This window comes from Eschscholzia californica, unplaced genomic scaffold (assembly GCF_041429995.1).
Source record: "Eschscholzia californica isolate CP2 unplaced genomic scaffold, dmEscCali1.0.p SCAF_5, whole genome shotgun sequence".
NCBI classification, from domain to species: Eukaryota; Viridiplantae; Streptophyta; class Magnoliopsida; order Ranunculales; family Papaveraceae; genus Eschscholzia; species Eschscholzia californica.
The window spans coordinates 842,706-852,174 of record NW_028238472.1 but is presented as its reverse complement, the minus strand read 5'-3'; positions in this window follow the sequence as shown (position 1 = coordinate 852,174).

Here is a 9,469-nt window from a genome sequence, read left to right as displayed (position 1 = left end):
CGATATATTCCGAGACACCCCATCTTGGTCCGGTCTTGCACCAGACGCGTCTGGAGCAAGGACCACCATCCTGGCTCGCGTCCAGAACGCGACCTAGCCGAGTGGAGCTTAGACCTGGACATGCCGACCCTATGGGCCATGCCATGTCTGGACTTTGTCCGAGTCCTTAATGGGCTTGGGCTGGGACATGTCTTGGACTTTGTGAAGACTTGTCCCGTGTTTTTTTTAGGTTTTTTCGGACCATAAAAGGGACCATGATTCGAGTGAGAGTTTTTCTCCAAATTTTCTTCCGATTCCACCCAAATTTTGCCAAAATTGTAACGGGCTATCCGAAAGGCCAAAACGGATTTTTCTTAAAATTCATTTGTGAAATCATTAAGAATCAAACCAATTTTTTTCGAAATTGACCCGGGCATTCAATAACCCAAAACGGAGTTTTTCTTAAAGTTGATTTTAGAAATCATAAAAGATAAAACCGGAACGCACCATTAGTCGAGTTCTTCGAATTTAGACTTAAGGTCCGTAATGTGACATGTGATGTCGACAAAAGTATATCCCGGATTATCATGCATATATAATTCTTAGCCTTGATATATTATATGAATGCATGTGATGTGAATGCGGGAAACTAGTATAACCATAGATTTGTTTCTTTATTCTTGTTTTAAGCACGGATGGGTGCATAATTTGTAATTAATTTTAATTTCAAGTATATACGATCTATGAATCGTTAGAGTCTTGTAATTAGATTTTAGGGTCTATGAGTCCATTGAAGAAGCTTGATGATGGAATCCAAAGGCAAGTGGGAGAAATCAATGGAGGTTCAAATATGACGATCTAAGACGAACCAAAAGGCGAAACAAGAAGAAAACCAAAGGAGATTAGATCTTCTAGGTTAGGGACCATACTAGGATCTATGTCTGCTTGATTTACTTTCTCGCGCGCATTTACTTACTTATTTACGCTTTATGTCGTGGATGTTAGTTAGGCTAAATAGTTCACTATAACAAACGTCAGACTAGCGTAAAAATCCCGAAAAGTAATTTTGAGTAAATGCCTACCCAAATTAAGACACTCCTTGCGTCCTTGTTCGAGGAAGGTGGATCGGCCTTCGCAGAGTACCTCCTCTACCTTGGGACATTGCAGGTAGACCTATAGAAGAGGCCTACATGTCTAAATAGTTCCACTCAACGAGATCAGCAAAAGAGTTTTGGATACTCGAGGCAAAAGGGTATATTAGTCATTCATCAATGAAATCTATCAACCAAAAGTCATAAGGGTATGATCAGTGAAGTAATTCACTCACCCAGAACGACGGAGTCAAAAAGTAGGGTCATAATCCGCTTTACTCCGAAGAACTGGGGTCTTGGAATCACTTATTCAATCAGGGACGATTTTATATTGAATAATGTGGGAAAACTAAGGGCGACTCCAATGTGGGGGGGGGGGGGGGGGGTCTGGGGCTCCCAATTTGAATTTGGGAGCCCCAGCCCCACACGTCCAACCCGGGAGCCCCATGCTCCAGGGCTCCCAAATGGGAGCCCGGGCTAGGGGGCTCCCAGCCCCTAATGTGACCGTTGGGGTGTTCCCAACGGTCACATTGGGGTGGATTCCCTAAAATAGGGATCCACCCACTTTATTTTATTACTTTTTTTTTTAAATTGATTTTTTTTTTTAATCTTGTTATTATTTTAAATACTTTTTTTTAGTATTTTTCTCTAATTTTTTTTTTTAATTTTTATGTTTATCTTTTTGAAATTATCTCTCTCGAATAATATTACATTTTAATTCATAATCGAAATCTAATAATTTATAGTCGAAATTTAAAATCAAAATTTTGCACACGTGCTTCGCACACGTATATTATTTTGATTTGGGAGCCCGACGTTGGAATCGAGAAAAGCCTCGGGGCTCCCAAAATTCAAGGGCTCCCAAAATTGGGTGCCTGAGCCCCACATTGGAGTTGCCCTAATGTTTTTCAAAAACGATAACGAGTTTAAAATTTTATAATTCCTTATGTAGTTTTAAAGATGACACAAGAAAACGAGTTCAACTTTAAATCACAGTTAAGGGAGGTGCTGATCAACTTCCTAAAATGGAAGAATGAATCCGAAACTAGTTCTCAGATTCAAAAAGAAAGCGTACTAGAATACACAATCCCAATGTTGACTCATACAAGAGAAGGTCAAAAGCCTTTTTGCAAGCAATCATATAACATTCTCTTGGAAAGAGTATTGGATGCTAGCACGACCATTAAGACAAACTAAGGAAGAGGTTCCTACAGAAGTCATAGATGGAGAGGTATGAGACCTCCAAGGCAATCTGAACGTCATCCTAATGGAAGACAACATAATTCATTTATCGCCAGTTCAATGTCGATTGAACAAAGATAGATAAGACCTTGGATGAGTCACTCAGATTGTTATGAACAACTGAGCAGAACACACGGGAACATCGAATCTAAGAAACAGTTCTTGAGATTCGATGAAAGGAATCTAAGAAAGAGTTCTTGAGATTCAAAAGGGCAAAGGGTCAGTCAAGTGAGAAAGCATTTGATCAAAGAAAAGGCAAGCAATTGCCGAGTACATGATCAAGAGTATTCCTCGTCACTGTGAATGTTTCCAAACAATGGTTGGACCATTTAAGAGGAAACTACCCTTAGCACCCGGAGGACAAAAGGAATGGAATTATGAATTCTGGTTCTAATATCCTTGTTAACAAAGTTAAAAACAAGTATCGTAAAATTCCTTCATCAGGTATTTTAAGACCGGATGTGTGGCTCGATAAAGCTCAAGGGAATCACATACTTGACTAAAAGGAGTAAAGATCCAAGAGGGAGCAGAAGCAGTAATGCTAGGGATGCTGAAAGGGATTGAAGTCTTTTTTTAGACACTGATCTAGCTTAGAACTTAATAATAGTTATTTTGTTCCTCTAGAAACCAGTGGTAAAATTAAGTGAAGGTTAACATTGATAATGGTTGATATCAAGAGATTCAAACTCATTAACTTCAGTATTGTCAATTGGGTCTTAAGGACTAATTGACAAAGTCACCCTTTTCAAAAGGCATAAAGACTAGTAATCCATTAGGACTCATACGGTGTTATGCAGACCTATAAGTTTACTTGCAGAAGCTAATGAGAGAAACTTCAAGACGTACTCTGACAACTTCATGAAGTATGGAAACATACAAATCATAAAGTGTAAGTCGGAATGTTTGAAAGGTTCAAACAAAGTACAAACCGAAGTAAATAATCACTTTGACAAGAGAGTTTAAGCCATCCGATTAGATTGGAGTGGTGAAAACTTGAGTCAAACACTTGATAACCATCAAAGGATTTGAGAAAGCGTTTCACAACTCGCTCCGTGAAACACATCTGAGGGATGGTGGATTCAGTGGGAGTAATCGAACACCGCTATGCATGATTCGATCAATGATGGGTTTAAGCCAAGTCTTCCGAATATTTTGGGATATATTCTAGAAACGATTGTTTTCACACTTAACCTACACAGTCTAAAGCTAAGCTTGTGTAAAAGCGTTTTACGAGGATACAAAAATCAGCTGAAGTCTGACGAAATTTCTTTAGAAGAAATTTGTGTTTTTTTCACAACTGATCAAGAGAACTAAGTGTATGTTGCTCATGATAGTATTCTTATAGTAATTAACATACTTAGTATTCTGGGAGAAAAATACTAATTATTACAAGAATAAGTAGGAGAAAAGTACAAGTCGAATTAATTCGACCATGAGAAAAATCATGAAGAGTCGTGAAGAACAATCATGGAAATTGTAAAGGCCGATTAAATTCGACCAAGAGCAACAAAGCTGTTGAAAGACAGTAAATCACAGTTTTTCAGAAAAGGAAAAGGTAAAAATGTGATCTTAAAAACCTACCGCACAATAGCGAATGTTAATTCACAGGAGAACTCTCAAGCGACTGAGAGTATTCCAAATTGTTGTTCAAAGGCCCTTAAGGTCAAAAGTAATCTCAAAGATTCAGAAGATAAAGGTTATTTCTGAAGAGATAAAAGACCTGCGCAGAGACGGAAACTGACTCTAGATTTTGGCTAGAAGCCAAAATCATCATGGGATCCATATCTCGTCAAGACATGTAGTTTGATAATTTAAGTCAACGGAAGACCTAAATTAGTTTTCCAGAGTAGAAAACTGAGAAGGATGGAAACATTCGAGTTTCCCGAAACTAGACAAGAGGAATGAAATTCTTCCAGTCCAGTTATGTCCATACGCATGCTTTAGGAATCCATCGACGGATTATAGCACGCAAGAGTCGGAATCTTCGAGTCACAGAGGTAATCAAAGTAGTTTTGATTCTTGAGGAATAAAGAAATTCTTGAATCACTAAATTTCAAGAAGGTAAGTGGGAGTAACAAACCTTCCGGGTCCGTATGCAGAGTACATACAAAAGATTGAGTACAACATAAGATGTTGTATAACAGTAACGAACTGACTCAATAAATAAGACCACGCACAAGGATAAAATGTCAGTTTGGGCATCTAAGATCTATAAGCATAGATCAAAAAGATGATAGAATTAGAAAGACTCAGTACGCTGAGACGCTTGAGATCAAAAACCGAAAATCTAAGACTCAGAAAAGTCTAAAAGAATTTCGACCCACAAACTCATGACAGAGAGCGTTGGAAGACTCAGAGTCTAAAAAGACACCGATGAGCAAGCACGCAGGAGAGAGACATTTATGTTCAAAACATAAAGTCAATCATGTTGGACATGATTAGCATTTAAACATCCAAATTCGGTTTGAAAACCGAAACACTACTTAGAAACATCCGAGAAGGCTAAAGGATGAAGTAGTACAAAAGTTGAACATGTCATCGTAGCAAACTTCCAGACATGGAAGGAAAGTAGGCTGAAAGTGTTTCAAGCCGGGAACTGTTGCAAACTCTACATAAGAATTAAAAGCCTTAACTCTAGTAAAGGTTGCAAACTCTACATAAGAATTAAAAGCCGGGAACTGTTCAAATTAATTGATAATTAGCAAAGTTTGAAATGGACTACATCGGTAGTCAAACTAAACTGTCACCTAAGACAAAGTATGAGACTCATACACAAGTTTAAAGGCATGAGGCATATTTTGAATAAACCTCGACAAGTAATAATAAGCGGGTAAAAGGAGTTTTACGGAAGAGACTCAGATTTACAAACTCTCGTATTGGAAATAAGTTAATTATTTCACAGCCGTCTAAATTTGGTTTAGAATTTAAACGACAGTCCACAGATAATAAAACATTCCGAATAGGTAGAAATTGGGAAGTTTGACGCCATGTCACCACAACTCACGTGCTTGATAAGTAAGTGGGAGATCTCCAACGTTAATAGCAAGCTTAAAGTAAGAGAGAGAATATCAAAAAAAAAAAATCAAAAGATTTATTTGAAACCAATCAAAAGGTGCCCATAGAATACTATTACGGGCAGTAAAGAAGTTAACCCTACTTTTTTTTTTGTGGCCCCCATTAGTTGGGGGAGCCAATGCGGGCGCCCAACCTGCACTGGATCAAACACGGGCCTGTGGAAGGGTAATAATGTCATTCTATTTTCTCCAAGATTAGTTATTGTAATTAGTTTCCCACTTTTATCTCATTCTACTTTCGTCACGTTATATCTTTGACCTCTCTCCCTCCTCTCCAACTCTCTCTCTTTTTTATTAATTTTGAAATGTAATTTATCTAGATTACTAGATTATTCAAATGTGGTTGATTTTTAATTATTAAGTGAAGTTAATTATATAGAGTTTAATTTACGTTGAATTATTATTAATTTACACGGAACGATTTGAGAATGTTAGAGGTTAATACTTTATTTTAAATTTATTTTTCACTTTTTTAAAGGCGTTAGCCAAGAGGGGTATGTCGCGTCCGTAGGACGCGGAGGAAACCTAGTATCATAATAAGAGGTAGCCATCAATTAGATGCAAAGATTGGGTCACAAACATCCTTATATTAAGAATCTAGATCTCATCCCACATACAATACCCAGAGAAATCAGATAATATTAAGGCCTTGATTGGCTCAAGAGAATGAAACCTGGTTACCAAGAATCAAATTCCATAATGTGTTTGGTGCATGTGAATGCTTAAGGGATTGTATTCCCATGACGAACACTAGTCCTCTCTGAAGGGAGAATCCCGTCCCAGGGAGTAGGGTGGGTTTGCGACTCCCTTCCCATTGGAATTGTCAATTAATTAATCAACGTGCTAAATCAATCTCTACTAATTTTATTCCTGCTCAAACCAGACAATATAGTGAAATATCACAATTACCAGGATTCAAATTAAGGTATTATGATTCTGGGTAATGACTTCCCTTTTACGCACGCGGTACGCTTATATCAACATCAAACGAAAGATTTTCGCAATTCAACTTCACGTAGTTAATGTTAAATCAACAAATCAATCTAATAGGAGGGATTATGGCTTCTTCATTAGATATTTCTCGCCAACCATTCAACATGACAACAACATCAAAAAGAATTTTGAAACCCACCCAATGCAATAAAGTAACCTAGGGTAATCCGACTTCGAATCTATAGATCTTAATCAAAGATCAAACTTTAAGACTGAAATCCAACTCATAAACAGCGAAAATAAAAAACACAATCAAAATGTTTGTGCTCACCGAGATGAAATTCATGGCCACAGCCCACATTGAAGTATAACTCTAAATCGAGCACCAAAGTTTTGCGAAACCTCTTCTAAGCAGATTGAACACACAACTGGTGAAGTAGTATCCACCACAGGCATACTGCTAACTTCTCCCCTTGGTTCACTGGCCATTATCAGAAAATTATTAAAAGTTTCGCCTGAAATCTAGTATCAAATTTCACTCAGTTCCACTTCTAAAAGGGTAATCAATAGCTATTCAACCCTACATATGTTGGTGTCCCTCCTTATTGAAAAGGATTCCTTGTTAGAATAGGATTTCCCTTATTCCTTATTTAGGGAGAAATAGAAGTTTCTATTTCAAGCCTAAAAAGGAATCCTATTTCTAGTAGAATACCTCTTTATTTATCATTATAAATATGGAATGAAAGGGAAGAAATTATTCATACTTTCAGGTTAGAGAGTATCATACTTTCAGTCAGAGAATATCCTCCCAGTTGGGAGAGTTACAAGAGAATCCTCTCAGATATATCTTCTCGGGTTAGAGTGAGAGATAAGAGAGATGAGACAACAACTTCCAGAACAAAGAGAAGTCAGAGAAAGGGAGATTTCTGAAGTGGTTCTTTCAAGAGAGATTGAAAGAGCAGAATATTGGTTTGAAGAAAATAAGATTATTAATCTTGTGAAGCAATTTAGTTTGTGGTTATCTTCTTCAACCTTTTGGTAATATAGGATTTGTTCAAATCCTAAGGAGTAAGAGATTTCTATTTCTTTGTTTATTTGTTCAGCTTATCCACCATAGTTTTGGTGAAGAGTTGTGTAACCCATTATTATCATTATAGTGGAAGATTTCTGGACTAGGTCCCGTGATTTTTTTACCTTCTATCTTGGAGGGATTTTTGCCACGTTAAATTATCTTGGTGTCTCTACTTTTACTTTCACATCGTTTATCTTCATATTCCTGAACAAGTTAATTAGGTTATTTTTCCTAACAACATACTCCAAAAACAAGAATTCAGATGAGCATCAGAGTGACTAGTCCTACTATATATACATACGTATAAATAGAAGGAAATCACCAAAATATGAGTCCCCAAAAAGGATACCATATATAATTGCCAGATAGGATTCATTAATGTCAGAAATTCAGTTACTTGTTTTGACAGATTCAGTAGTCACATTTATAGAAATGGGTCATTGTCATGTGATCTAAGGGTACATCATAAGTTCTTTCTACTTTTAACAAGTAAAAGTTCAACTCCCTCACAAAGATGGATTCTCTTTATAACTCATTACACCTTCATGATAAATTCATCTCTCGTCAAGTGATACATGTAAAGAATGAATACCTCAGTTGCATCTCAACGCACAGAGCCAACATTCCAGCCTCAACAGAAGCAGCTTTTCGACCAATGAAATAATCAGTTGAACGAGCGAGTTAGGCGGACATTCATTTTTCTGAGTTCATTTCCAAAATCTAACATCGCAAAACGTCAACGTTCATAGATCAACCAACTGAGACAAAGTAATACAAGAAACTAATGAACCATATTACGCGTTAGTGCGTCAACGCTCATAGATCATACAAGGAATGTCAATGTTCATGATTGTTAACTTTGAGAAATACAATTCTGAGAATCAATAACAAAAGAAGTTAATGACAATGATATCAGCATCACCTGAAAAATTAAAGAACTAGTCTCTCCTACACGAAATGGTCTCGCTCACAATATGTATGCGTATATAACTATAGGGACCTTATGAATCCAGTGTTGGGTTGTCTTGGGCCTCTCTCACCCCAAAAGCTAGCTCAAGAGGTAAGGCTTCTGCCACACTTATTAACACACATCTTGCCCCTTCCACAACCAATGTGGGATTAACCTAACAATCTACCCCTCACACATTGGCTCTTAACTTCAATAGTTATTGGAGCTTGAGACTTGTTATTACCCGGGCTCTGATCCCAGTGTTGGGGTGGTCTTGGGCCTCTCTCGCCCAAAAGCTAGCTCAAGAGGTAAGGGTTCTCCCACTTATTAACACACATCCTGCCCCTTCCTCAATCAATGTGGGATAAACCTAACATCCAGCTAGAAGTGTGGTAGGTTTCATCTGGCTTTGGTGATTTAATTATATGTCCTGCTGTGGTGATTGAACTACATGTCGTCGAGATAATACAAAAACATGGTCCATCCAGTCTGATTGATTCCCACAGGTTAAACCCTAGATTCACTATTCTAGATCCAAAAAGAAGTACAAGCAGCAAACTACCCCTTGTTCTACTCAAACACAGTCTCTATCATGAGAACCTTCCCCTCTCCCAGGCTAATTCGTGTCACAGGAAAAGTCTTTTTATTGGCGCCATCAATATGGCTACAGAGACCACTTCGATCAAAGGCGTTGGACTGCAAGTGCCTAGAAACACCACCTATATCTGGACTCAGAAAGCCGTCACTCCAGACAGAGCAATGGCTCCCTCGAAGTGAAGATGGGGTGCAGTCCTTATAGACACCCAAATGTCCGAAGACTTTTGACTTCAGTCTAGTGACACTCACAACCATGTCATATGACCTTTGCTTGACACTAACTGACATAGGTCATTTAACCATTCCTTTCAATGTCTTCAAGATCTGAATTTGGATCGACTATCAGATGATCCTGTGTCAAACAACGTTCGAGAAACTCATCTCTACCTACCAATGGCCAAAACATATATAACAGATGATCCAAATTCTCATACTAATCATGTGAGAAACTCGCCAAGAGCTTTTGCCAAAAACTGCAGCCCTCCCTAGTAATAAATTATAATATCCTATATATAGTTAAGTCACTTAGAGG